At 39.4% G+C, this 26,567-nt stretch overlaps 1 protein-coding gene across 1 annotated transcript in view; it reads right to left on the minus strand.

Moving 5' to 3' along the window:
* The window catches only part of LHFPL6 (LHFPL tetraspan subfamily member 6), a 258,878-nt gene that overhangs the window by 45,325 nt on the left and 186,986 nt on the right, over positions 1-26,567 (minus strand). The gene's annotated exons all lie outside the window — the stretch shown is intronic.

Below are 26,567 nucleotides of genomic sequence, written 5' to 3' on the forward strand. Positions count from 1 at the left end.
ATGCACCAAAATACTTGTTCCTTAGCTCAGAGCAAAAATTCACAAGCTAACTTCAGTCATGAGTGATTTGTCACTTTTTATCTTCCTGGGGTCCTAGGCAATCATTGGGAGAAAAAAAATAAAGTTGTTTCAAACAATGAAAATTTGGGGAAGATTTTGCAATTTCTATGTGACAGTTTTCTGGGAAATTACATCTGATTGAAAGCAACACCTTTCTAATCCCAGTAGTTAAGGGCATCTTAATTCTACCATTTCACTTCTTTAGGACTCAGTTTTCCTTATCTGTAAAATGGGGGAAAATTATGAGGAGGGGGAGGTAACACCTTGAACATTTATTTTTATTTCTGTAACAGTGACTTTATGAAAACAAAGTAGACCATCATTACATTAGGATACACAGCGTTGTGGGAGAGATTTGCAAAACTTCCACTGGAATTGCAGGGCAGATGACACTGTGTGTTTGAAGTCTCACAGGCAACACACCTTGGCATCATGAAGTAGAATGCCATCCCCGGCCACCTCCAAGCCTTCCCCTGACATCTGTACAGATCTTTGATTCCTGTTAGAGCCCTAACTCACGGTTTCCTTCCCGGCAGGCTTGTAGAGCGATTTACACTGGCCGTCGGAAATCATGTCTTTTCTACCGATTGCACTCATTGTGCAAGCCTCTCAGGGATTCTGGGTGAGCTGATATGAGGGACATTTGTGATGGGATTGAAAGCCAAGCCGTGCATATACAGAGTTAGCTGGAGAAGAGACTCCTGCAATACACTATCTCCTGCAAAAACTGGAGCAGATTTGGGGGTTGCATCCTGTCTGAATGGAGACAACGATGGAACCAAGTTGCCCGATTCTGTGCAGATCATATGAGGAACTACATTGTTTGTCATGCTAATTAATACACAGTTTCTACACTGGATCCCATGACCTCAGGGGAGGGGCTGACTGGGTGGGGAACTAGTGGGGTGTGAGTAACCAAATTCCCTTGGAAGAAAGGAAGAGTGAGCTTGTGGGTTGAGAAGGGTCCCAGCGAATGTACCTTCTCATATGGCTGGGAGAAATAGTAATTCATTATTTTTTAATCATTACCTAAGGCCAAAACGTATAAAGAAGGGGCATGGCCAAGTTTTAACTTACATGGGGTCCTGAATTAGCAGCCTGCTATAGAGGAAGGGCCATAAGCTTTGGAGCCAGAGGGTGATTGGTGTGGCCAGGCTCTGCACTGGTGAGTGGTGGCCTAGGCAGGTCCTTGTTTTGAAACAGCCTTTCTCTCAGGGCCAGTGTGAACAAAGCCACCTGCACCTCTTGGGGATGGTGTGACCATCAGAGCAACGCACACCAATTGCCTGGTGTGTGGCAGACAGTGGCATGTTATGTTTGCATATGATGACAGAAGATGTTCTATAGGAGATCACTCAGGAGAAGCACATGCAGAGAAAGCAAACTATTTGAGGGAAAATATCTCCCTCCTTAGTTTTGATATACTAATATCATAAAATTACCCAAGACAGTGCAGAGTTCAGGTAGAGAAATCTTCCAAAGCAGTGATGAGTTCCCTGGGGCTTCTACTTCAGCTTCTCTCCTGTATAAGTTCTATTGCAGAAATTGTTTCAGTTCTAACATAACAATATTTAGGAGGAAGAGTTAAACCTCTCTCCCCACGAGTGCCCTTAACCAACACATCAAGAGCACAAGCACCAACAGACTCCCAACTACCTTCATTCATTTCTACTTAACTTTTTAAAAAAAAGTTTGGGTAAGAAATAATTCCTCTTCTTACATATTTCTAAGGGTCTTAAAGTAAATCAGGAGCCCCACACCAACAGTAAAGTAGGATGTCAGACATATTTTTAAAAAGTAGTAAAATCTACATTTGTTGAACTGGATAGTGAAAGAAGGACTTTCTACAAATTTATATAGACTCTGTGTAGTCTGCCCTGCCACAGAGAGCTAACTGAAGCCTCTTATACAGATAAATAAGAAAAGTACCAGCCTGGGCAACACAGCAAGACTCCTTCTCTTAAAAAAGAAAAAAAAATTAGCCACGCGTGGTGGTACATGCCTGTAGTCCCAACTACTAAGGCGGCTGAGGCAGGAGGATTGCTTAAGCACAGGGGTTCAAGCCTGCAGTGAGCTATGACTGCACCATTGCACTCCAGACTGGGAGAGAGAATGAGACTCTGTCTCTAAAACTAAAAAAGAAAAAACAAAGGAAACAAGCTTTTACAATGTAATAAAGAGTGGGAAGCAGGTGAGAGACGAAATACTACCTGTCAGGTACAATGTGCACTATTTAGGGGATGGCTACCAGACTTCCCCACTACGCCATATACCCATGGAACACAACTGTACGTGTACTCCTAAATCCATACAAAGAAAAACTTTTTAAAAATCCAATCCAAGGCCGGGTGCAGAGGCTCACGCCTGTAATCCCAGCACTTTGGGAGGCCAAGACGGGTGGATTGCTTGAGCTCAGGCGTTCGAGACCAGTCTGGCCAACATGGTGAAACCCCATCTATACTAAAAATACAAAAAAAATTAGCCAGGCGTGGTGGTGTGCACCTGTAATCCCAGCTTCTGGGAGGGCTGAGGCAGGGGAATTGCTTGAACCAGGAAGGTGGAGGTTGCAGTGAGCCGAGATCGCGCCACTGCGCTCCAGCCTGGGAGACAGAGTGAGACTCTGTCTCAAAACTAAATAAATAAATAAATAAATAAGAATCCAATCCAAAAACAGTAATGCAGAAAGTATCAATTGAAAAGCCTAAGTACTAATGAAAATAAGCATATCATGCCTTGATATAGCACATTTCTTTAAGTCCTAGATACTCTGATGGCAGATACTACTTATCCCTAGCTTGCAAACAAGAAAATTAAAGCATGAAACTGCGTAGATTTTTGTCTTGACACACTAGAGGACAGACTTGAATCCAGGTCTTTACTACTGATTTTGATGCCACAGCAAACCAAACACCCTGTGAATTTCACAAACACTACTGCCATGTTGTATGGTAATGAAAAGGGTGGCCTTAAAAGTGTGGCTATGTTCCCCTTTGGCGTTGTGATCATGGGCAACTTTCTTGCCTTTCTCTTGAGTATGTTTCCTCATCAGTAAAGAAGGAATAAAATCCATATCATAGAGCTGTTGTAAGGATTACAAGGATTTATGTGTGTGTGTGTATGTGTGTATAAAACATACAGACATACACATACATATGTGTGTATCAAACCTTATATATAATCATTCATTTTTAATAGAATATATAAGCCATTTATAACAGATTTCTACTAACTTCTACTAACTTTTCAGCTTAGGATATATATTGTTTTCACTATTTATGCTCATATAGCAACTTTTTCATCACTAAAAATTTAGAGAATATGAACGTATCATAAGATTGCTGATATGCACCATCAATACGGTGGTACAGGTGGCCAACTCACTTAAAAGAAACAATTCTTTAAAAATATTTTCCCCTTCATCCTTTTTCTGGGACATCAGGAAAGAAGAACCTCATCCATTTTCCTCAGGTCTTTTTAAAATACCATCACTTCCACTGAAAAAACAGTAAAGCCATCTGGAATAGCTGACAGACAGCAGTATGGAAGCAATTTCTTTCAAGACAGCTATCATGATTTTCCTTTCTGTTTTCTTTCTCTCTTGAAATGTCAAGGATAACTGCAACTTTTTACTTTTCCATCTGTGATGTACTGATCAGTCCCAAACAAGTTTTGAAAGTACTTGAGAATTCTGTTTCCAGTAAGTTCAATACTTTTTTTCCACTTTGACTCAATTTAAATCACATCTGTCTTTAGTGTTTTTTAATATTAAAAGATATAAAAACGTACCTTGAAATATGGTTATAAAGTATTTTACAAAGGAAGAAGTATTTAAAATACTACCACAAGCGGTCACAATGACTCATATCTTTTCAAATAGATTATCATAACCAGCACAGTAAAATAAAAATAAAAAAAGACTCCAAAATCGGTAAAAGTGTCCGGGCGCGGTGGCTCATGCCTGCAATCCCAGCACTTTGGAAGGCCAAGGCAGGTGGATCACCTGAGGTCAGGAGTTCGAGACCAGCCTGGCCAACATGGTGAAACCCTTTCTCTACTAAAAATACAAAATTAGCAGGGTATGGTGGCAGGCACCTGTAATCCCAGCTACTTGGGAGGCTAAGGCAGGAGAATCGCTTGAACCTGGGAGGCAGAGGTTGCAGTGAGCCAAGATTGCCCCACTGCACTCCAGCCTGGGCAACAAGAGCTAAACTCCGTCTCAAAACAAAACAAAAGAGTAAATGCTGCATTTCACATTACAGAACTAGCAGAAGGTAGAATCAGGAATACTCATTTTCAGCCTGATGTTTTAATTATCTCAATATGAATTTTCCACAAACAAAAACCTGAATACCAGTTGTATACCCAGGAATCAAAGCACGAGATATATTTTAAGGTATTTTTTATGTAGTTATATATAATATATAATAAAGATATATGTGTAAAATATATTTATAAGATACAATCGGCCCTCTGTATCCATGAGTTCTGAATCCATGGATTCAACCAGCTGTGGATCAAAAATATTTTGAAAAAATTTACGTTCACACTGAACACGCAAACTTCTTTTCCTTGTTATTATTCCCTAAACAATATACTATAACAACTACTTACATTGCATTTATATTATATTAGGTATTACAAGTAATCTGGAGGTGATTTAATGTATACAGGAAATGTGCATAGGTTATATGCAAATACGGTGCCATTTTACATGAGGGACTGGAACATCTGCAGATTTTGGTATCTAAGAAAGGTCCTGGAACCAATCCCCCAAGGACAATAAGGAATGACTGTATATTTTAAAATATATTTGGCAGAGAAAACAGTACTGATTAATGTCTGTTTCATACACTGAGCTGGTGGGCTTTGACTCTGTGTCAAGCATGGGACTTCTTACTGTGGAAACATTCAAAACACGGAAGAAGTGGTCTTTTTACTCTGGCATCTGAGAGGAAGAATAATGCAGAAACAACCCAAAGACAAGGCTATACTTGTGTCATGTTAGCAGCAAAACCAACAGATACCAGATAAGTCAGTTCATTTTAGGCTGGACCTGAGGGGAAGGAGGCTGTTAGGGGATGAGTGCATTCTGAGAAGTAGACGTGGTCATCTCAGGTGAAGAGAACAGGCTGGGAGATGGGGAGGCACAAAATGAAAACAGAGCAAGTTAGAATTCAGGGAGTAGAGGACAGTGGTGGCTAAATGGTGAGGATGGGGTCAATGATGCTCACAGAAGGTCATTAATTCTGGGCCAAGGAAGTTGGCCTTTACGTAGTAGCCAAAAGGAACCTGTAATGTTTGCTAAGACTGCAATCGCAAAACACCACAGACTGGGTGGCTCAAACATTCATTCATTCATTTATTCATTCATATATTTATTTATTCTCATTCTAGAGACTTACAAGGCCTAGATCAAGGTGTGGGCAGTTTGGTTTCTTGTGAGGCCTCTCTTCTTGGCTTGCAAATAGCCATTTCTCACGGTATCCTCACACGGTCTTTCCTCTCTAAGCAGACATCCCTAATGTCTCTTTGTAAGTCCAAATTTCCTTTCTTTTTTTCTTTCATAGAGATGGAGTCTCCCTGTGTCATCCAGGCTGGAGTATAGTGGCCTGATCCTAGCTCACTGCAGCCTCGAACTACTTGGGCTAAAGCAATCCTCTGGCCTCGCCTCCCATATAGCTGGGACTACAGGCATACGCCACCACACCCAGCTAGTTTTTTATGTGTTGTAGAGATGGGGTCTTGCTAAGTTGCCCAGGCTGGTCTCAAACTCCTGGCCTCAAGCAATCCTCCTGCCGGAGCCTCCTAAATTGTTGGGATTACAGGTGTGAACCACTGCACCAAGCCCCAAATTTCCTCTTGCGATAAAGACACCAATCAGATCCACCTTAATGGCCTCATTTTAACTTAATCACTTCTTCAAGGCCTATTTCTGCATAGTCACATTCTCAGGTACTGGGGAGTAGGGCTTCAACATTTGAACTTGTGGGAGGCAAGTTCAAACCTCAGCCCATAACAGAGGTTTGTGGTTGAATCCTCAAATGTAATAGTTGAAAGGCAGCCTCAAGATGATCTAATCTAGTGCTTCTCAAACTTTGCCATGAAAATATTCCTAAAATCAAAGAGTAGTGAACTCATACCTTAAGTCAGTACTTCTCTGAAACAGGTTTTCCTTGTACCTACTGAAAAATTATTGTGAAGTTCTCCATTCTACTCCATGGGTAGCCTTGTTTCTCATATAAAAATGCTTTCCTCAAAATGATGGAGTAAAATTGATGCTCTTAGAAGATATTTTGGGTTTATCTCGTGGCTTCACATATCTGGAGCCATTTCCCTTTAAATACACGGATAGCTCAGTTTTAGAAGAATGAATCTAGGCTGCAGCTCAAAGAGATTAGGTGGCATGCTCAAAGTCACAGTTAGTAAAAGAATCAGAAATGGAATGAAATCTTTTGTTGCTTGGTCCAAAGCATTTTCTGCAGCACCACGCTGTCACACAGAAAAGAAGAAAGTACTTGATCTGCCTGGCACAGACTATATCACATTCAAAAAGGTTCTGAGGTCACCCAGCGCTACCCTAAGCATGAGACACCGGCTTCCCCAATTGGCCCCATGGACTCCCCACTGCTCCTTCCCACGGGGCTCCAAACAGAAGTGTCCAGAGGTGTGAAAGAGGTGGATCAGACCAGCTTCCTCCAGGGAAACTATCATCAGCTGCAAATTCCTAGCGTATTTATGAAGGGAGAATAGGGTCTCAGATAAATGCCTCCTTTTCTCAGCAGAATGAGCAGCTGCTAATCAAAGGTTGTCAAGCACAATTTATACTACCCAGGGCTTTGAGGGAGGCATAAAAAGAAAGATCACAACATCATGTTTATCTCCCTTTCATTGCTGTTTCTGGCAATAGTATTACAGTCAGGCAGGCTGAGTAAAAACAATTTTCTAAAAATATGGATCAGCTGAGACCATTTAAAGCCGCTTTTTGTGGAGTTATCATTAGGACTTTTCCCTTTGGGCTGCTTTGTGTACTCTTTCCCAGAGCCTCCTCTTCCAGGATCTAGTTATCTAAAAAATATAATTCTTTCTCCTTGCCAGGGAGATCACGGCCTCCCAAAGACTGATAAGGAAGTCTGCATTCCTCCCCGGAGCCTGGGCAAACTATTCCCAAGAGTTCCATCACTCCAGGCGGGAGGTGCCGTGGACCTCAGTCAGGGTTTCTGCTGTGGAGTCATTGGTTTTGTGGGTGGACCCTGTGCTGCTCAGCAGGTAGGACTGGCTATGACTCCCTCTGTTTCAGTCTTTACAAGAATGAATTTCCTACTTTCCCAGTCTTTATGGAAGGAGGAAGTCACATTCTAGAAGGTGAGCTGTATGCTACCATCCTCCATGGACGTTAACATTTAGAAGGGAAAAATCAGCCCTCAGTCTGTGGTAGGCTTTTCACCCAACTCTGAATGGCTGCTGGTGGCAATGCAAAGGTGACACTGGAGGAAGTTTGCTTTCAGTATAGATTCTATTTCCTTTACGTTAAAACCAACAAAGGAAATGCAGTTGCTTTCCAACAAGCCTTATAAACAGACTATTTTCACAATTTGCACGCCTTAAAGCTGCCTGCTACAAAGGCATAGGGTTTTACTTGAGAAAGGAAACCAATGGAACATCTAGTTTTGCAGCTTTTTCTGCTGTGACCCTTGAAGTTCTGCAGGGTGTGGGGGTGTCTCTGTGGTATCTAAAGAACATGTGCCCAGGTGGGATGGGGTGAGGTGAGCTGGGGGGGATGCAGAGCAGAGGTGTTGCCCTCCACTGCTGCCCCCACCAGGACGGGGCTGCTCTACCTGCTTTCTGATGGGGTTGCACCTGATATTTTATATAAGGGCAAGGTTCAGCTCCTCCATAATTTTGAAAACTATCTTAACCTGGTGTTATTGGCTAAACTGCATCCCCCTATCTTCAAATAAAGAGGTATGTTGAGGTCCTAACCCCCAGTACCTCAGAATGTGAACTTATTTGGAAATAAGGTTGTTGCAGATGTAATTAGGTAAGCTGAGATCATATTGGAGTAGGGTAGGTCCCTACTCTAATGTGACTGGTGTCCTTACAAGAAGACAGCCAGGCTGGGTGTAGTGGCTCATGCCTGTAATCCCAGCACTTTAGGAAGCCAAGGCAGGAGGATTGCTTGAGCCCAGGAGTTCAAGACCGGCCTGGGCAACATGGCAAGACACCATCTCTACAAAAAAATACAAAAATTAGCCAGTGTGGTGGTGTGCGCCTGTGGTCCCAGCTACTTGGGAGGCTGAGGTGGTGGGAGGATCACTTGAGCCAGATAAGTCAACGCTGCAGTAAACTGTGATCATGCCACTGCACTTTAACCTGGGTGACAGAATGAGACACTGTCTCAAAAAGAAAAAAAGAAGACAGGAAGACAGGCAGGTGAAGACACACACACACATACATACACACACACAGGGGCAGAGTTTGGAGTCGCGCTGCTGTAAGTCAAGGAATGCCTAGGGGAACCAGAAGCTAGGAAGAGGCAAGGAGAAACTTCTCTAGAACCTTCAGAGGGAGCATGGCCCTGCCAACACGTTTATTTCAGACTTGTAGCCTCAGAACTGAGAGAGAATAGATTTCTGTTGTTTTAAGCCTCATGGTTGGTGGTCCTTCCTTATACCAGCCCTAGGAAACTAAAACATCTAGTTAAAAATATATTCTTCTCTCATTTAATTTGTTTTACCCTCTTAGGCAATAAGTTAATAAAGTAAATTGAAAAAAAAAGTAAATTTTCTTAGTTTACTAACTTCTGTTTCCCACCCCATCCTCAAATGTCTTAAGAAAATGGCCCCAAGAAGAGACATAGATAGAGGCTCCGGTTTCTCCAAGCACAACATCACGGCTCAGATGCCCTAGACTCAGATGCCACACATAACACCATCAATCTCTGTCTTACCACTGTGTCAAAAAAGGGAGGTCGATCCGGGATCCTCACTGCTATAACCTGGAGGAAGCATAACTTACACGTCAGACATAGTTAACCATGCATGCCTGACATGTGAGATGCGAGCTGCATGATCATAATTTATATTTAAATAGCTTCTTTCTCCAAAGAGCTTGAAGAAATTTACCGACTTTTACTTAATTAATTCTTGTAAGTCATCCGTGACGAAGGTAAAGTAAGGTCATATATCCCTCTTTCCTCTGGCATCTCAGGGTTTGGCCACTTGTTCTCCACTTTTTGTTTTTAGAATTGTGGAGTTTCTCCTCTCCAAATGCACAGACTGTTATTCTGAAGCCAATGTTTGTATTTCCATATAAACTCTATTTCTGGGAGCTTTGGAAAGAAGCTCCTTGGAAAGAAACTTGTTCTGGGAGCCACGGAAAGAAAGTAATTTCCATTGTCTTCCTTTTGTTGGAAAGGGGGGGTTACTCAGAAAGGCCCAATCTATTCTGAAATTACCATTTATTTAGAGCCGTAACTAATGAATTATTTTGAGATCTAGGAAAGTCAGACTTTGTGTGTGTGTGTGTGTTTGTGTGCATTTGTGTAGAGAGAGACAGAAGCAGTAACTCTGCTGAACAGCATTAGAATGACATAAATAGTGTTTTAGGGTGGAGGCAGCATCTCAGCCAAACTTTTGTTCACCACACACATCTTTAGTGACGCTTTTGGCCAGTCTTCAGGGTGTGTTCCGTGGGCCCTCCTCCGAGGACTGCACGGCTGGGACACATGGAGACAACATCATCAAGGAAAGAGAAGAAGGAAGGACTTCGGAGGCAAACTCCATTTCAACCAGGGCTGCTTCTCTTTGCCTGTTTTCCCACTGAGTTTCTGAATAAGCTCAATGAAACAAAATTTTAAAAAATTGTAAAATCTCCTAAGGAACTTCCTGAATGTTATATGAAGATTTAAGAAAGAACAGTAAATTTCTTTGAGCTCTTTGAAGAACAAAGTTATTAAACATTCTGGCATTGAGTTCTCTGGACCTGACTTGAGAGGATCTTCCTTTAATTTACCAAATAGTAAGAAAGATGCATTTCCAGAAACCTGTATTTCTCAACTCCCTAACGGGTAAAGCCTTTCTGCAAAGGGCAGAGCAATGGTAAGCTGCTTCAGTCTTCACTAGCCCAAACTTGAGGTGACTCTGCAGAAGTGATACATTTTACCAGCCTTGGAAGCTTTGTTGGCACTAGTTTGCCCTCTTGGATATCGTAAATTTATTGGATTTAACCAAGTGCCACCAGCCTCTAAAACAGGGGTCCCCATCCCCTGGGCCACAGACCGCTACCAGTCCCTGGCCTGTTAGGAACAGGGCCGCAGAGCAGGTGGGGAGCGGTGGGCAAGTGAGCATTACTGCCTGAGCTCCGCGTCCTGTCAGATCACCAGTGGCATTAGATTCTCATAGAAGCACAAACTCTATTGTGAACTGTGCATGCAAAGGATCTACGTTGTGCACTCCTTATGAGAATCTAATGCCTAATGATCTGAGATGGAACAATTTCATCCCCAAACCATCCTCACTACACCCTCCTGTCCATGGAAAAATTGTCTCCACAAAACAGGTCCCTGGTGCCAGAAAGTCAGGGTTTGCTGCTCTAGAACAGCAGAGTATGTTTTATAATCATTCGACACAAGTGTGGCCAACCTACCCTACAACTCCAAGTCTTTCCTAGTGCCTTCCTAGTGCCACTGATTAGTGCAGGAATTCAAGTTTTAAAAATCCTATGGTTATCCAGACACCATAAAAGGGGCTTTCAAAGTTTCAACATACATGTTTGTAAGCCAAAAGAGCATAGGGTCAATCTGGTTTATTCTGCTGGCTTCTATTAAAATATATAACCATATTTCTATAGTACTTACAGCTATCTTGTTGAGAAAACACAGACACCACAGTCTAAAGTGGTTTTACATATTCATTTCTGTTTAAAATGGTCTGAAGAATTCAGGGAAAACTAAATTTAGCCTCTTTACACAGAAGAATATTAAAACAGAAGGCTCTAAACCAGCAAGAAAAGTATTTTAATTAGCATTTATTAGAGGAGGAAAATGATAAGTAGGAAAGAGACAAACTTGGAAGCAAGAGTTGAACAAGCTCTTTCTAAACTCCTATGACAACACTTATGTAGGTGTATCTTAATTGGAAATTTAGGATAGCAGAATTGGCAAATCAGGACAAGAATTATGAACTGTTTTTAGTGGAAGAGGGAGAAGCATGGGACTTGAAAGGATAGCGTCCTATAAAGATCACGCTGTGGAAAGCAAAGAAATTCACTGAGAAGCCAAAATGTTATGACTAATATTGCCTCTTACATTTGCGGTAAGATACATTCTGGCATCATCGGCACCTGAAAGGAGCTGAAGGGGATCCAAGATCAGAAAACTCTGACTGCCAGGATTAAATAAGAAAATTCATAAAACCAGGCCAGGTGCAGTGGCTCACGCCTGTAATCCCAGCACTTTGGGAGACCGAGGCAGGTGGATCACCTGAGGTTGGGAGTTCGAGGCCAGCCTGACCAATATGGAGAAACCCCGTCTCTACTAAAAACACAAAGTTAGCCAGACGTGGTGGCACATGCCTGTTATCCCAGCTACTCAGGAGGCTGAGGCAGGAGAATTGCTCGAACCCAGGAGGTGGAGATTGCGGTGAGCCAAGATCACACCATTGCACTCCAGCCTGGGCAACAAGAGTGAAACTCTGTCTCAAAACAAAAACAAAAAAGAAAAGAAAATTCATACAACCAAATTTGATCCAAGAAAGCAGGCCTAAGTAAGGTGAAAATTATTAATAGCCAAATTTAAAATGAAGGGTGGCAATAATGTGCACCTCAGCATACCTTCACTTCAAATTGGTATTTGCTGTTGATACTAACTTGGAAAAAACACTGACGTGAGTTCAATCAAAATCTAAGTTTCTAGAAAATAATCAGGTGTTTGTCTTCACAGCCATACAAGCCACAATTTCCATGTTCAATAGCCACATGTGGCTGGTGGCTTCCATACTAGTCAACACAGATGGGAGACATTTTCATCATTTGCAGACAGTTCCACTGGACAGAGCTGTGTTAGACAGAATGGTTTTCAGACATTTCAGACTACTGTAAGAATGGCAAATATTAGTAATACTCTCATATATCTTCCCAGCACCAAAATGCCTGTTAGCATCAACTACTATGTTTATTCTAAACCTTTATCATTCCTTTTCACTACTAAGTACCAGTTTCAACTATTTTCAAGCTTAATCACCAAAGAAATAAACAAAGAAGTATTATAGAAAATTATAATTGAAACCATAGAGCAAGCCATCCTATAATTAACATATAGAAAAGTGATTTGAACTATTCCTTTATAGAGCTTATGTGACATTAAATTCCAGTCTCATGACTATGTTGAGCATAACTACAAATATCCATAGTAGACACATTGAGTAGTCTAAGTTCAACAATTACATAACCCCTGAAATCCTTTCACGTGGCTTTGGGTGGTGATTTTACAACGTCTTTTTTAATTTTTAGAAATGTGCACACAGACACCAAAGTCATTTGCATGAACCTGTTACATAACAATGAAAGTAGAGGCTAGGCAGGAAGAAAACAAGTACAGTTTGTTCCTCCCTCTCTGTCTCTCTCCTTTAAAACTGAGAGTTCACTGTTTCCACTTAAGATGGGAAATTCATCAGTTTCATGATGATACACATGAAGGAGACTTGGAGTCAACAGTGGGAAATGATGACCTCACTGTCTCATGCTGTCAGATTCAATAAGGTGTGGAGAGGGAGTCATCCTCCATTTGTGTCTGTTCTTTCCAGTAGTCATTACTAGGCTGGCACTGAAGCAGAAAGATAAGCAGCATGAGTATTTACGAGCTTTTTGGAGATACATATGCTCAATGTTTTCCTTCTGAGTTGTTAAAATTCAGGTTTCACAAAAGTACCATGAGTTCTACCGCTTAATCATTCTCACACCTTTCCTAACTTGCCAATACTCCACTACCATAAGCAATTAGTCTACTTCTATCATTTTTATATCACTGTGAACAATTAACCAAAATGGCTAGGGCATGGGACTCAAGACTTTTACATATTTGAATTTCAAAAAGCCAATTAGCTGCTCTCCAGTAATGCCCTTAACCCTGTCATCTCAACAATAGGTGCCTTGGTCACGACAACCACTAGGAAGATAGGGAATGATCCAGGCATGTGCTTTACAAAATGAACAATGGGTTATTTAGATAACAGGTTTCTTAGTACTTTTAGACAGATGTATACTGTCCGATATGGTAACCACTAACCACATGTGGATATTGAGCAACAGAAATGTGGCTAGTCCAACTTGAAATGCGTTGGAAAAGTAGAAAATACACACTAATTACAAAGACTCCATATGAAAAAAAGAATGTAAAATACCTCATAATATTTTTGAACTGATTACAGGTTAGAATAACAATATTTTTGATATATTGATTTCTATAAAATGTAAGTTAATTTCATGTTTCTTTTGCTTTTTAAAAATTAATTAATTAATATTTTATTATTATTATTTTTTGAGTTGGGGTCTTGCTCTGTCACCCAGGCTGGAGTGCAGTGGCACAATCATGGCTCACTGTAACCTTGAACTCCTGGGCCCAAGCAATCCTCCCACCTCAGCCTACCGAGTAGCTGGGACTATAGGCACGCACCACTATGCCTGACTAGTATTTTTGCAAATTTTTTGTGGAGATAGGGATCTTGCTATGTGGGTCAAGCTGGTCTTGAACTCCTGGCCTGAAGTGATCCTCCAGTCCTGGCCTCCCACAGTGGTAGGATTATAGGCATGAGCCACTGTGCCTGGCCCTTTTTGCTTTTTTAAATATAGAAATATAGCTCCAAGAAAATTTAAAATGGCATATGTAGTCCAAACTATATTTCTATTGACAACACAAATACAGACCAGAATCACAGGCTCCATCTGTAACATAAAAGAGCACAGAAAATGCAGACTCATGAAAAGCAACCCTAAAAATGATCTGCTATGAAGGCGAACGAATCCTCTGGCAACAAAAGCAGAAGAGTAGCTGGAAATGGAGAAGGCTTCATAAATATCTCTGCTATTGAGAATGGCATAAAGGCGTAGCCAGCAGCTTAATCTATGTAATCTAGCAGTATCAAAAAGAAATCAAACACAGATTTTAAAATCCCTGCCTTGTCTTTTGAACTGGCTGTGGGAAAGTAGCTCTCACAGTCTGCTAGAGGTTAGGGCTGTGACTCCCACAGTACTCAAGTCCTCACTTTGATTTTCTCTTGATCAAAGATGGAACCTAATTACTGAAAAAGCACCAAAGGGTCCTCGAAGGAATTCCCTCAACGGGACACACAGTGACCCAGGGAGATAACAAGATAATTTAATATTTGTATCAGAAGTTTTCTGATTAATATTTAGACCCCCATCTATTGAGAAATAGGGAAAAACAGGGATCAATACATTGTGTGAGGTATGGGAGAAGCAATGCTTTTGTCAAGTGGCAATTCAAGTCATTCACAGAGCTAGACAATTTGCCTGTTTATAAAAGGGAACATCCAAGCAGCTCTCCATTTCCTCCTTATTTCCTTGCTCTCTATAGGCTCTTGTGTTCTACAAATAGGCAAGAAAGAAAGTTAATTAGTGTCAGCTTTCTCACCCAAGAAGAATTTTATCATTGCCTCCTTTCCAATCTTTCCAGGCTCTGAGATGGCCATTACTCTTCTGTTACAGTCTGTAATCTACTTTAAATTACTCCAGTATAATCAATGTGATATTGTGCATATACCAGTTGGTTTACACTTTCATGTTCAGGAGTCATCAAGGCAACGTGCTATAAAGGAGGCAAGACTAGGGTGGCAAAGTAACATTCAATCAGTAAGAGCCACACTCCAGAGGCAGCGACTACAAGCCCTTTTATTATCTCTATATCAATCAAGAGCAGAAACTTTGCCAATAGCCAATAAACATCAACATTAGATTTTTATTGGTGAAAGTAGTGGTTCACTAATTAGCATGATAGATGTAATAATGAAATTTCATTAGGTGATGTTTAAGATATTCAAAGTATGTGCATGGGTAGAAATATGTTGGACATACCCCCACCATTGTATAAACATGTAAGAATCCAGCCAGGCCTGTTATCATGTATCCCTTAGGCTTGAATCCTGTACCTCTTAGAAAAATGGTGTCTGTGGCTTGATACCTAGTTGGATATGTGCCCAGCATTGGTTTAGGAGAATTTCTGATTTATGAGGCCAAGTAGAAGGCCTGGAATCATGCCTGATAAATGCTGTTGTTTTTGCCTCAAGTAAACCTTTGTACAAGGCAAGGTCAACTTACCTGGACGTATAGAGAGCTGAGACTTTGTGGAGCTCAAGGAACACAGTGTGTGAACTGCTTTGTGCCTGCTTTGCTAATGGCTGCTTATTAAATAAGCACGTGATGGAATTTTGTTTGAAATTTACATGTTTTATAACCTAGTAGCCAGGTGATAAGGGAGTGGCTTTCTCTCACCTATAATACTTTAAACTTCTTAGTTGCTAACTAATAAAATCAATCTAAGTGTTGTTTATGACCAAACTAGTTTAGTCAGTAGTCAACAGCCCCATTTTTCACCCTGATCCAACAAGCAAGCCTTCTTTCAGTCCTTTGGGTGTACAGTCCTTCCAACTCAAGAACACTATATTCCCTCAACATTCTTCACCTGGTCAATTCTGATTCACTCTTCAGGTCTCGGCCTAAATCACTGGCTCTCAAACTCTGCTACATATTAGAATCACCCAGACAGCTTTCAAAAATCCCAATGCCCAGGCCACAGCCTATACAAATTAAATAATAACAACTGGAGGTGGGAGCTTCAGTTTTAAAAAGCAATGTTTTTAAAGATTCCCTAGATGATTTCATTGTGCACCAAAGTTTGGGAACCACTGGTTTCAATGTTACTTTTCCAGCAAAGACTTCAACAATCACTCCAGCTAATTTAGGTTTCTCTGCCATTTACGAGCTCCATCTCATGGCTTTCTGTACTTTTTCTTATTTTATCCTTAGCTATGCCATCTTTGTTCTGATCCTCCCTATGCCTCCTAGATGGTGTACCCTATGAGAGCCAAGACCTAGACTGTTTTATCATCACAGCATCTAAGCATCTGGTACAGTACCTGGGACAGGACAATATGTATTTGTGCAAAATGAATGGTCAATAAATTCAATGTTTACCTTTTCACAGATACTTAATCCCCCAAATTAAAACTAGCCAACTAACCAAATATTTGAGTACTGTGTGATCAGTTTTCTAACAGGTACTGTGGAGTGACAGAGAAAAAACTTGTAATCTCTTTACAAGCCTAATTAATGCATATGTAACATAAGAGAGCTGGATAATGCAGAATATACAAAAACAAAGACCAATAAAATTGAGTGTGAGGTGATAAAGAGTAATACACATATGTGGACATCTGTCCTCCTTGACTTAAATGAGTGAAACTGAGCATGGACGGTCTAATTTATAAATCACGTAGTACAGGCTATCTATCCATCCCAACTCTGCCTTCTGTCTCAGCCTTGAATTTCATTACCCAGCAAGTCTTCCTGAGCTATATGAAACATTCGCATAAGTCAGCAGCCTTTTGTTTATCTGAGTCAGAAAACCAGATTCACTCATAAAATGTGAAAGAAAGAGCTCCATTTTGAAAACTGTCATCTTTACTTAATTTTGATCAAGCATTTGGGATAATATTTAAATGATTAGCCTGATGAATCAAAGAGCTGTGCTAAAAGAAACAGATTGGTTTATGTGCTCTAAAATATTTACTCTCTTCCCATTTTTATCTTCCACCCAAATCCTTGACGATATAAACATCTTCTGGGCTGTCTCCACAAACTACCATTCCTACATCCAGCATGAACAGACAACTTCTGAGCACAAACCCAGACTGGGGGCAGGGGACAAGAAACGTTCTTGCTAATTTCAAAAAGCTGTCATACAAACAAACAGACCAAAAGAAGCTCTCAGGCACTTTTGCCTAATAACAAAAGCAGGTGCTGCAAATTAAGGTAGTGTTCACAGGCCACATCAGAGACAGAGTACGCATAAATTCTAGGGAGCTCCAGGGTGAAAACAGGCATGTGGTAAAAGTACTAATGAAGGACACACAAGATTAGTCCGAGTTCCTCGAGGGCAGAGACAGCTCTTTTTCCAAATGAAATCTGAGTTAACCACAGGACTCATCCTATTAAAGCAAAGGATGGAATTTGTCCAAGGTATTTTTGCGATGGGTAACATTAAAAGAGTCCTCATGGGTGTGACTGACATTAATTTATTATTCTGTATTGTAGCTGAGCTCACCAGAGTTCGGGATGAAAGAGAAAATGAATAAGGATTCACAGTACAGTTTCGCTCCCTGGTCCAGCTCAGTCCTGTGCCACAGAAAGTGGCTGATAACTCTTTTCCAATAGGGGCTTGACCGTAATAATGTGTTAGATGTGTTTTACATAACAATTTACATTGTTATGTAATACAATACACCATTTGAGGAAGAATTGTGTCAGGATAGTATCAATGTATGGCTTTTTGTGCACAGGTAAGATTACCTAGAATTTATTTTTTTCAAAATAAATATTCTCAAAGTTTCTAAATCCAACTTAAAATATTTTAAAATTCTCTTTTGAAATTTAGGAAATATTAACAATTGCTTTTAGGGAATCTTTGATCAATGTCTGGTCTCATGTATTTAATCAAATTCCTTAACATTTTAAACTTACATTTATAAAGTTTCTTTTCAATTTCCTTAATTGCCTCAATTGTTTGAGTAAAAACAAATACTACCACATACATAAGTAGTTCTTGTAAATATAACAAATTAAAGTACAAACACGGTGGATCCTAAGTTATCTCAAGTTGTTCAATATTTTTGATAAAACTTATTAAAATTTCAACTTAAAAACCCAACTCTGAATAAAATAGTCAATTATCCATTTTAATGCAATCACAGTGTTCAGTGAAAATACTCACACATTAAAATGCCATATACATCTAGATTTATTAATACAAAAGCATTTAATATTATGGGGTGATTTTCTTAAACACTGTACATTTAATTTTAAGTCTTACAGAAACTACTGAATCACCTGAAACAATTTTGTGGTCATGCTGACAAACAAATGTTCAACCACTGGGAGTGGTTGAGTATCAACTGCAGGTGTTAGCCTAGAGGTAAGTTCTGAGATTGCAAGAGATCCAAGGTAATTTTTCTCACCACCATCATCAACACACCAAAGAAACCCTGTTTGGCAGTCATTAAACCAACATGGGTCTACAGACCATGCCTGGTCTTGCAGCACACATGGCTAGATTAAAGCCGTATCTTTGTTTAATTTTCCTCTATTGGCAGAATTTTGCAACCCACATGAAGCTTTGAGCTAATATCCTTCACTGCTTCAGTTGTATGAATTTGAATTTATTTGAGTTTCATAGATAATTAATTTCTCCATTGGATTCCAAGGGTTCCCTCCCCATTTAAAAAAAATTCTGTACTGACCAAGTAATTAATGATTTTCCTAATCTCTCCAATCCTTTTACAGATACTCTGCCTGAGAAAGAACTCCCAGGGCAGAGTCTGATTCTTCCAGACCAAGCCCTTCTGAGTACCCCCACCTTCTGGCCATACTGCAGTTTGAAGTTCACCTTGATGCAGGCTAAGGCATTTGTCTGCAGCAAGTAAGTTTTCCATTTTCCAGACTTTTAGCCACAAACATCTTCACTAACTATTCTTGATCCTTCCCAGGTAAGTGCCAAATGGGACATGGGCCAAACATATTAGAAATTGAAAACTGGAAGAATTAGGTCATGTCATCAAAACTTGCTATTTGCTAAGGAAAATGACTTAGAAATGCTTTAGAAGATATCTGCCTGTAATGGAAAAAATATCTGAGCCATAAATAGGAGTTAAATGTAATGAACTATGAAAGTGATGCTCTACTACCTAATAAATATTTTTTAAAAGGGTATTCCACTTTAATATTAACTGAGCCATTCATATACAAGTACACAGAACATATACCTTTGCACATAATTTTTAACAATGAATTTATGACCTGTCAACTTTTTTCTTCAAGAACCACGTTATAAAAGTTGACTCATTTAATTAGCCATCAATAAATATATAAAAAACAATTTTAGAGTCAGATAAACTAGTGGATTATCTTGGAAAGAAACAGGGGAGTTTTCCTTCTGAGAATGAATGGAAGGTGGCAGACGCTGTCTGGGACACAGTGTTCAACGTTTCCCTTTCCTTCTGCATAACAGCGTAACCCAAACGGATGCCAGAGACTACTTACTCATCTTTGTACCTGACATGGTCTAAAGCAGGATGTTTATACTCAGCTATCTCAAATCCCTTTTGAAATACAGTGGAAATAAAATAAGTAAATACAACATATATGCATTCCCCAAAGTGTCAAAAACTATTGAATAAGTTACTCAATTTTGCTAAGAAATAGCTGAGTTTAATGTAAATTTATTAATAAGTCAGACATAAATTGAAATTGCTATTTGATTTATGGAAATATCTTGGCTAACTTGTAGACTAAACTTAACTGCCCTAATGCAGGCAGAAGTCTTTCCCCAGATTATCAGACCAGAAGGCCAGGGAATTATTCCATAGTAATGAAGATATCTTTTCATCCTCAAATTGAAAACAATGTTAGAAAGTTCCTGGTATAATCACTTTAATTAAGTGCAATTCATTTGATCCTTACACAGATCTTCCAGGATTACTGCTTACATATAGACAATTATAAATATCCAGAGACTTCCCAGTTTTTATTACAGGAAACTAAAATGACTTAATAAATAATGCACTCTCCCACAATTTGGGCCGATTCTATTTTCATTATAGTGCTTTCCTATATTTTGTATCAAACAAAAAACAAACACTTATTCCTTATCTTTGAACTGCTATGGCTTGAGCCATTGAAAATAAAAGTCAGGTTCAAATATAAGCGGACCATGAAAAACAGCCGATGCCCTCTGTCACAATGACACTCTGCCTGTCAACATCCAAAACATAAAGCAGATCCAGTTTGGAGCTTCCAGCAGCATGACCAGAAATGTAATTTAGAACAAAATTTTTAATAGTAATAGAAGGAATGAGAGGTTTGTGTTGTTATTATTATTCTTTAACTGACTATATTGGTCATCTAAGAAAGTAAAAACTCCTTTTTTGGCTTTTTCCAACCCAAAGCCACCTGAATGTTTTGTAAAGAGCCATCACAATAATCAAAGTAGTGGTCCATTTGTGCACGATAGTGGGAAAGCAGCTTAGTGCACTTTAAGATATGAGGAATTTGTAGCGTTAAGCAGGTAACTTTGACATCACCTAAATCTACGCGCCAAATGCCTTTTGTTTCATATTTCTAAATGAATTTTTCCTTCAAGACATTCCCTGAGTCATCAGATCTAGCTCAAATTGAAATGTACTGCCAGACGTGGTGGCTCACATCTGTAATCCCAGCACTTTGGGAGGCTGAAGTGGGCAGATCACTTGAGGTCAGGAGTTCTAGACTACCCTGGCCAACATGGTGAAACCCCGTCTCTACTAAAAATACAAAGATTAGCTGGGCGTGGTGACGCATGCCTGTAATCCCAGCTACTCAGGAGGCTGAGGCAGGAGAATCGCTTGAACCTGGGAGGTAGAGGTTGCAGTGAGCTGGGATTGCACCACTGCACTCCAGCCTGGGCAACAGAGTGAGACTCCATCTCAAAAACAAAAAAAACAAAAAAACAAAAAAAACATTTGAAATGTACTGAGATACTATGCATGACCACCACTGATAAGGCATTCTTTGTTGTCAAAGTGTTCTCATCCCTGAAGGGTTTCAGGGACTTATATGTCTCTGGGCCAAGCTGTACTTATTGATTCAAATGCCTGCCTTCCACAGTACACAAATTTGACATGACAGTTCAATATATGCACTTACTTTTTATGTTTCCTAAAGTAACCATTGAATTATTTGGGTAAAACTTACCAGAATGTCTTCAGGTAACAGTAATTACAAATGTCATTTGGTTAGGGAAGATATAATGTGAGACAGGAAAGGAAAGGAAGAAAGAAAAGGAAAAGAAACAATTCCAAAATAAATTGTTCTGTAACAATAGCTTCCTTTTAGCTCAGTCATCTAGAAAAAGAATAATTCAATAGCATTCAATGCTATTCAACAATATGGCAAGATCTCTAAGCCAAGTTCTACAGAGTTTATCATTTTTGTTACAGAAGCAATGATCTTTTGTTGGATCATGCCCAGCACAAAATCCCAGACAAATGTTTAAAAGGGGAGCTTTCACTTAATATAAAAACTCTTAAAAGACTTACCTAGCCTCTGAAACTCATTTGTAAATCATGTGTTAAAATTGTCTACCTACCTTCATTATACATCAGATTTTGGATAACAAAGATATCATCTGAAGAAAAAATTTGCTAGTGGTGATTTGAAAGAAAAAAAGAAACCTAAGACACAAAAACTCTTTCACAACAGTTCAAAAATCTTGAGGCCAAATTTATGCATTCATTTGGCTTTCAGCAGGCAACTGCTTTGTCCTCAGCAGTATTATGCAAGCTTACTTAAGAATGCAGAAGAGCTCAGAGAGCTGAAAATTCTATTCCCATTGCCATGGTGAAAACCACAATGAATGAAGATAGCAGCCCCCAAGCACAAGTAGGGTGGTCTCCAGTATCCCCATGGAACACCACCACTAAACTTGAAAACAATGTTATTACACAACTTAGAAGTGAACTCTCCATCTAGGATCTAAACACATACTTCAAATATCATTTCAGAGAAACAGATCCTCTTTCTCCCCATCCCACCAACAATGACAAAACCAACAAAAGACAGTCACGAAAAACAGGAATTTTTGAGTATCCAAAAAAAATGTATGAATAACATTCACAACAGATATTTCTCATGTTCTGGAGAAATGCAGCTCCTTATTGCACAGTCTAGGAGTATTTTGTACAAAACCTCCCAGAGGACACCCCCACTGAGATGATCAATCAGCCCACAGTGGCTTCAGGATGCTTTTCAAAAGTCAAGTCTTTGAAGAATGTTAACATTTCACTACTTCCTTTTCCGAAGGTTATTGAATCAAGAAGTCATTGTCCCCTATCAATCTTTGCAGGGAAAAAGAGAAATCCACAACTTCCTGATCACACAACTGCTTGGCTTACGGACAACATTCCATATTTCAAGCAATTATTACATGTTAAACCATTGTATTATAAATAAGCGGTTTATTATAGGGGAGCCTTCCTTAGTGACGATCTCTGTCAGAGGGATATTTAAATAAAAGGCTAAATTTACCTTTTATAATATTTTGCTGCCTATAATAAACATATGTCTGCATGGGTAGTATGATATGTATGCGTGAATAACCTGTTTATTCCTGGGGGCAGTGAGTTGCTCTATGTACGAATATGCACATCAACTGTAGTTGCTAATATTTCATCAAAAGGCCACACTCCAGGGTGGCTGCTACAGATCTGCTTTCCTTATTTTTATGTCCACACCAACCTGAGAAGTTTTTCTAATTGGCAAAACGGGTATAAGAGGTGGGGGTTTTTGTTAGTAAAATTATTGGTGCTCAATATATGTGCATTTGGATAGAATCTAAAGACATTCTTCCCTTTTATGTGTAACACTAGAATAATCCAGGGAGCTAAGGAGGTGAGCCACTTTTTGGAAGTGAGGTGCTTTTTGAAATGGTTGCTGAACTTGATTCCAAAATAGTGGTATATCCAAGCATGATTCACAGGACTTTGGTTGCCTTATTCCTTCTCTAAGCTTAACCAAGTCCTGCCCTTATAATAGTGTTGTATTTATCTCACGAGGACCCTTTCATATCAGCTGTGATTGAAGCACCTACAGGGACAGAGACCTGGGACTTTCATGAGCTTCAGAAAAGGCACTATGATTACTGGGGCCTGATTGCTATGACATATCTGTGTGGGAATGTTATGAGTATGCTTCTCTATTTGCAATGGAATTGTCGGGAAGTAGAACTATAGCCCTTGCCTACCTCTAAATAATGACAAGCACTGCCAGCTATTTACAAAATTCAATTTCTCCTTCTGAGGCACATACTTAAACTGTATTTCCCAGTTTCTCTTCAGTGGGATGTGGCCATTAAGTGAAATCTAGCCAAGGAATATGGGAGTAAGTGATGTGTGCTGTTTCTCATCATGGCTTTTAAGAAGTAGATGGATACAGCTTCCCATACTCTCTTTCACTTCTGTGGGACATAAGTATTAGAAGAGACTTAGGGGATGGTATACCTATCAATAGAACCTGGGTTCTTGAATCATCATATGGAAGCTGACTGGTAATATCTACTTGGGCTGTAATGTGAGCTAGAAATTAACTTTTACCGTGTTTCAACCGTTATACATTTTTAGGTCTATTTGTTACCATGGTCCCACCTACCTAACTGAATCAGAAGACTATCGATATTTACAAGAAATAATCTAGTAATTGTTTATGACCAGACTGATTTAGAACACTTTGAAAATATTCAACTATAAATGATCAGTGCACTTTATTTGAAGAACATTTGAGAAAAAAATTGTATTGGGGAATTAGCAGACAGAAATTTTACCAAGCAATTTTAGATTTTTACATATGACTTTTGACTGACCACTACTTCTAAGTCTTTCTAATTTTTTTCTTTTCTTTTTCTCATTCAGGAATCACAGCAGGAATCTTAATTATACTACCATGCCTAAAAATAGCAGCTAGCAATTCTTGAGCACTAACTATGTTTTGGGAACTGTCCTCAGAGCTTTCTGGTGATTGATTAATTTCACAACATTAAGAGGCAGATGCCACAATTGTTCCCATTTTATAAAGAAGAAACTGAAGTACAGAGAGACTACTTCCCCAAATTTATACAAATTGTAGGCCAGGTGCAGTGGCTCACGCCTGTAATCCCAGCACTTTGGGAGGCCAAGGCGGGTGGATCACGAGGTCAGGAATTCAAGACCAGCCTGGCCAAGATGGTGAAACCCTGTCCCTACTAAAAATTAAAAAATTAGCCAGGTGTGGTGGCGGGCTCCTGTAATCCCAGCTACTCGGGAGGCTGAGGCAGAGAACTGCTCGAACCCGGGAGGCGGAGGTTGCAGTGAGCCGAGATTGCACCATTGTACTCCAGCCTGGTCAACAGAGCAATACTCCCGTCTCAAAAAAAAAAAAAAAAGAAAAAAATTGTAAATGGCAGCAAAGGAACCTGAACCCACGTCTAGCACCAGTAGGCACTCTCTTAACATCTTCACTATATTACGCCTGCCTTCTGCAGATATCACAGTAGATTCAAAGATGAACGAGCCCTAACTCTACCCCAAGGAGTTTATAAAATTAGACATAATACAAAGTAGTACAATATATGCATCACTAAGTGAAATATAACATATTGTGGACTTTCAAAAGAGGGAGAGATGATATCTAATCAAAGAAATCTGGAATATTTAACGAAGGAAAAATAGCATTTGTTATTCATTTTAATCCAATTTAACATACTTGTATTATGCAATATTTTATGCCAATTCTTCAGAGCCTGTGGTCAAATAATAACTATGAAATGTATCCACATTGATATGCACTCAGGAAACTATCCTACTCTTTAAAGTAGGAAAATAAGATTCAAATATTCGTAAATTATGTTCTTATTTAAATGTCAAACCCAAAACTACTCAGGATTTTTTTTTTTTTTTTTTTTTTAGGAATTGGGGGTAGGGGGGTGGGTCTCACTATGTTGCCCAGGCTGGCCTCAACTTCTCTGCTCAATAGATCCTCCTGCCTCAACCTCCTGTGTATCTGGGACTCCAGGCATGTGTCATCACAACCGACTAGTTTTTTTTTTTTTTCTTTAAGTAAGTATGTTTTAAATGAATTTTTCTGTTGTGTTGCTGTCTTTAATAAGTGAACATATGTTTGCATTTGCACAAGTGTATTAAACTCTAACATGCATATTGACAAGTGTACATATAAGGTCAGAGCTCAAGGAATTTTCATAAGCTGAATACACCATGTAACCTTTACAAAAATTAAAAAGAATCGACCAGCACCCTAGTAGCCTTCCTTCTGTTCCTTTTTAATCACCACCCCTTCCCAAGGGTTATCCTACCACCTGACAAAATAGATTGGTTTTGCCTCTCTTTGTACTTAAATAAATGGAATCATAAATTACGGACTCTTTTGCTATGGCTTCTTTGACTCAAATTTATGTTTACGAGAATCATCCATAGTGATGAGTATAATTAGAATTGGTTTATTTTCATTGCTGCATAGCATTTCATTATGTGAATATACCACAATTTATCCACTCTACTGTTCATAGGCATTTGGACAATTTCCAGTGTTTGATTGCTCCAAAAAATAATTCTGGGAACATTCTCATATGCTGTTTCATTCACATATCTATACATTTTTGTATGGACTATATGGAGGGGTGAAATTGCTAGATCACAGGGTATAAAAGCATTTAGAAAGATATTACCTATTTGGAAATCAAGCTCAGTGAATAATGTTATGAGTTAGCAGTAGCACAAACCAAATGAGAAATGCTTAATAAAATAAGCATTAGCTGTGAGAATATGTGTCAACACTCACACAACATCTTTCTAATTCCATCTTCCATCTTCCTCTTTCCAGTATCAGATTTTAGCCACAGTTCATTAGAAGCTTATCTTGTCATTTTTCAGGAAATTTATTTTATAATACCACATTATGCTTCAGAGCATGTGTTTCAGGACAACTGAGGGAGTCTTCATGGTGGATTTGGGCTGGAGTTGAGGTAGAGCAAGGGCCCCTGCATTTGGTGTTATCAGTCTTCTGGGACTTTCTTGGGGTACTGTTTTCACTACTTCTTCTTATTTCTAGTTTAGTAAATTTCACATATAATGCTTCAAGCTGCTGTGGGCTTATTTTTTTTTTTTGCCATTTGTGTTAAAACATGCTATGAAATTCTTGCTTACAAAACTTGGATAGAAGGCATGATAACACCAATTATTTGTCTTATCTCTGCCCAACCACCTAAATGATATAATTGCTGGCAACTGAGGTTTTTTCCTATGCCTGTTGGCATTTAGACCCCTAAGAGTATTACACAGGCTAGCATAAATTAACCTGAGAGAAAATAGCATGGTAACTTATTTCAAAACATAAATCATTTTTACTAGAACCAGGCCAAATCAATGTCTTTGAGAAGCTACAGGGTCTTGAGTCAAATTACTGGGGGTGGGCATGGTACTTTTTCTTAAACACACAATGAAAAGGATCACTCTGATTATAAAGTCTGAGTTTCCCTTTCTAACCCTTCTGTGGCACATGACTAGTTTATTTGGTGGAAAACACATTCCTCAGACCCCAGGACAGGCCAACTTGTCCTAGTTTAACTTGTGTTGTGCTTTTTTGTGATAGCAACCCAAGACGGAAACATCTGGAAAAATACCATGACTGAGCTGGTGGGA

The sequence above is a fragment of the Pan paniscus genome, chromosome 14, assembly GCF_029289425.2.
Source record: "Pan paniscus chromosome 14, NHGRI_mPanPan1-v2.0_pri, whole genome shotgun sequence".
Classification (NCBI taxonomy): domain Eukaryota; kingdom Metazoa; phylum Chordata; class Mammalia; order Primates; family Hominidae; genus Pan; species Pan paniscus.